Here is a 4,908-nt window from a genome sequence, read left to right as displayed (position 1 = left end):
AACCATTGCGTTGACTAAACTACAAGAGTAGCTTAACCAACAGACGAAAAGAATGTTTGTCAAATTTATTTGGTCAAAACCCTATAGACTGCAAGATGGTTGGATGGACGCTGAGATCAAAACAACAAATATGAATGAAGTACAAACCAACAATAAAAAACAAAAATTTTATTTCTATAGAAAATTTTGTCAAAATGCTATTTCTATAGAAAATTTTGTCAAAATTTTATTTCTATATAAAATTTTGTCAAAATTTTATTTCTATAGAAAATTTTGTAAAAATTTTATTTCCATAGAAAATTTTGTCAAAATTTTATTTCCATAGAAAATGTTGTCAAAATTTTATTTCTATAGAAAATTTTGTCAAAATATGATTTCTATAACAAATTTTGTCAAAATTTTATTTGTATAGAAAATTTTGTCAACATTTTATTTCTATCGAATTTTTTTTTCAAAATTTTATTTCCATAGAAAATTTTGTGAATATGTTATTTCTATAGAAGGTTAGGTTAGGTGACAGCTTGATGTATCAGGCTCACTTAGACTATACAGTCCATTGCGATACCACATAGGTGAACTTCTCTCTTATCACTGAGTGCTGTCCGATTCCATGTTAAGCTCAATGACAAGGGACCTCCTTTTTATAGCCGAGTCCGAACGGCGTTCCACATTGCAGTGCAACCACTTAGAGAAGCTTTGAACCCCTCAGAAATGTCACCAGCATTACTGAGGTGGGATAATCCACCGCTGAAAAATTTTTTGGTGTTCGGTCGAAGCAGGAATCGAACCCACGACCTTGTGTATGCAAGGCGGGCATGCTAACCATTGCACCACGGTGGCTCCCATATAGCATTGAAAATTTTGTCAAAATTTTATTTCTATAGAAAATTTTGTCAACATTTTATTTCTATAGAAAATTTTGTCAAAATTTTATTTCTATAGAAAATTTGATCAAAATTGTATTTCTATAGAAAATTTTGTCAAAATTTTGTTTCTATAGAAAATTTTGTCACAATTTTATTTCTATAGAAAATTTTGTCAACAATTTGTTTCTATAGAAAATTTTGTCAATAGTTTATTTCTATAGAAAATTTTGTCAAAATTGTATTTCTTTAGAAAATTTTGACAAAATTTTATTTCTGTAGAAAATTTTGTCAAAATTTTATTTCTATAGAAAATTTTGTCAAAATATGATTTCTATAACAAATTTTGTCAAAATTTTATTTGTATAGAAAAATTTGTCAAAATTGTATTTCTATAGAAAATTTTGTCAAAATTTTATTTCTATAGAAAAGTTTGCCAAAATTTTATTTCTATAGAAAATTTTATCTCTATCGAAAATTTCGTCAAAATTTTATTTCTATAGAAAGATTTTTCAAAATTTTATTTCTATTGAAAATTTTGTCAATATTTTGTTTTAATATTTGTCAATATTTTATTTCTATACAACGGTTTGTTACAATTTTATTTCTATAGAAAATTTAGACAATTTTTTTTCTATAGAAAGTTTTGTTAAAATTTATGTCAAAATTTTATTTCTAAAGAAAATTTTGTCAAAATTGTATTTCTATAGAAAATTTGGTCAAAATTTTATTTCTATAGAAAATTTTGTCTAAAGTTTATTTCTATCGAAAATTTTGTCAAAAATTTATTTCTATCGAAAATTTTGTCAAAAATTAATTTCTGTAGAAAATTTTGTGAAAAGTTTATTTCTATAGAAAGTTTTCTGAAAAATTTATTTCAATTGAAAATTTTGTTTTAATTTTATTTCTATAGACAATTTTTCAAAATATTATTTCTATAGAAAAATTTTGTCAAAATTTTATTTCTATAAAAAATTTTTTCAAAATTTGATTTCTATAGAAAATTTTAGTAAAATTTTATTTTTTATCGAAAATTTTGTCAAAATTTTATTTCTATAGAAAATTTTGTCAAAATTTTATTTCTATAGAAAATTTGATCAAAATTTGAATTTCTATAGAAAATTTTGTCAAAATTTTATTTCTATAGAAAATTTTGTCAAAATTTTATTTCTATAGAAAATTTTGTCAAAATTTTATTTCTATAGAAAATTTTGTCAAAAGTTTATTTCTATAGAAAATTTTGTCAATATTTTATTTTTAGATTTTTATATTTGTCAATATTTTATTTCTGTAGAACGGTTTGTCAAAATTTTATTTCTATAGAAAACTTAGACATTTTTTTTCCTATAGAAAGTTTTGTTAAAATTTATGTCAAAGTTTTATTTCTTAAGAAAATTTTGTCAAAATTTTATTTCTATAGAAAATTTTGTCAAAATTTTATTTCTATAGAAAATTTTGTCAAAAATTTATTTCTATAGAAAATTTTAACAAAATTTTAATTCTATCGAAAATTTTGTCAAAAATTTATTTCTATCGAAAATTTTGTCAAAAATTAATTTCTATAGAAAATTTTGTGAAAAGTTTGTTTCTATAGAAAGTTTTCTGAAAAATTTATTTCTATAGAAAAATTTGTCAAAATTTGAGTTCTATAGAAAATTTTAGAAAAATTTTATTTCTATTGAAAATTTTAGCAACATTTTATTTCTATTGAATATTTTGTCTTAATTTTATTTCTATAAACAATTTTGTCAACATTTTATTTCTATAGAAAATTTTATCAAAATTTTATTTCTATAGAAAATTTTGTCAAAATTTTATTTCTATAGAAAATTTTTCTCTATCGAAAGTCTTGTCAAAATTTTATTTCTATAGAAAATTTTGTCAAAATTTTATTTCTATAGAAAATTATATCTCTATCGAAAATTTCGTCAAAATTTGATTTCTATAGAAAATTTTTTCAAAAATTTATTTCTATAGAAAAATTTCAAAAAATTATTTCTATAGAAAATTTTGTCAAAAATTTATTTCTATAGAAAATTTTGGCAAAAATTTATTTCTATATAAAATTTTGTCAAAAATTTATTTCTATATAAAATTTTGTCAAAAAACTATTGCTATAGAAAATGTTGTCAAAATTTTATTTCTAGATAAAATTTTGTCAACATATTATTATTATAGAAAATTTTGTCAAAATTTTATTTCTCTAGAAAATTTTGTCAAAAATTTTATTTCTATAGAATATATTGTGAATTTTTTCTGAAGTACCTCTTAGTTGGAAAGGAATGTTTGACTAAATCTACCAAAACGTCAATACCCAGCAAAAATTAGGTAACCACATCTCATTACAATTGACATTACCAGGAGTAAAGCTGTCATTACACGTTGCATTACATTGCGGCGAGTTATAATGACTAACTTGTAATGACGAAAATAAATACTTTTCGGTAATTTTCGAATTGTTATTCTCAAATTTTATGCAGTTGTAGTTAACGAATTAATAAAATAGAATAAATGATGGTACCATTAGGTATAATTATTCACATAATCGAGCACTTACATAAAAAATCAAAAAGAATATGTAATGTAACGGTAATTCTGAAAATTTTTCCATTAAGAAATTTTTATCACAAACATTTCATAATAATTGTGTTTAATGACATTATCATATTATGTTTTAAATAAATGCTTTCTTATACCTCATTTACATTACATTTCCAAAATGCGCTTAAACTAAATTTCAAATGCCATTTGCCTTATAAAAAAGAGACTTAAAATCCACTTTTAGTAGATTTTGAACCTTATGTGAATTGGCTATTGGATATATTATAACGTAATTCACGAATCCAACTCCCTTAAACAACCTACATTTATTTCTATTTTATGTGTGAAATTAATTTGCAACTTATTTAGATTATTTACTAATTTTTTTGTTTATTTATACAATATTCGTTTCTATTCAAGTAGTTCTCCTATTACAGCATCACTCGCCATATTTTGATCCATTGTAATCGGCGATAGAAATCAATATTTTCGAGATTTGGTTGCCTGAGACAATAAGTGGCTATTTTGCAAGCTTTGGTGTATCTACGAATAAGTCATTACATATTAGGTGATTATATGCTTTAAATGCACTACTTATTTTATGGCCGAAAGTATGCCTGGGGAGAAGTACTTTCCTTCTAGGACATGTGTATGTAAATGTAATTCGAATGGATGCCAATTAATAAGTGGTTATTAATTTTTAAATAGGCTTACCTACAAGATTACCGGGTAATGAGAGTTTTTGCTGGGTAATTCTACCAATCTAGCAAACATTAAAAAATCTACCATTTTTGGTATAATTCTGCCACCCTATTTGTCTAATTTAGAAACTCAATTTGATCTCTTCCAGAGCCACCAAATGTAAGAATTATTAAAAATTGTGTTGAGTGAAAAAGTCCCTACATTCTGCCCCTATGTCGCTAAATATTAAAATAAAACCTACATGTAGGGAATTGCCCCTACTTCTGGCAACAATGGCTCAGGACTGCAATACTGTCTTTAGGACATTTTCCCGATATTATTCGAAATTTATTGTGACCCCACAGTCGATGAATACGAGCCGGGAGTGGCAATCGATATTCAGCTAAACTCTTTGACAAGTAAACACTATCATTTTGTTTGCTCAATGTGGAATGATTTCCCATCAATTTGGAATGGCTCTAACTGGGTACTTTCGTGCAAGCAAAGTAACTTCTGGTTTTTTTCAGTCTAGATTATTTGTGCATCTATGAGCTCTTGCACTTGTTTGGAACTTCAGAAGCTTTAGTCCAAGATAAATTTTCAATATGTGTTGCATCCGTTATCGCGATACGTTCAGCTCACGAGCTTATAACATTGCGGCATTTACTCACATTTAAATGATGGAGGGCAATAGAGTAGCTTTATTTGACCCATAACCCTTTTTGTTTTATTTTCCCCCCAATTGTTCAATGACTACAACAAATTGTATACCAATTTTCAATGCTTCAATAACTTTTATTACATTTAATTTTGTGCAGTTTAA

This window comes from Haematobia irritans, chromosome 1, assembly GCF_050003625.1.
Source record: "Haematobia irritans isolate KBUSLIRL chromosome 1, ASM5000362v1, whole genome shotgun sequence".
NCBI classification, from domain to species: Eukaryota; Metazoa; Arthropoda; class Insecta; order Diptera; family Muscidae; genus Haematobia; species Haematobia irritans.
The sequence above is the reverse complement of the archived record's forward strand: the minus strand, read 5'-3'. Positions refer to the sequence as shown.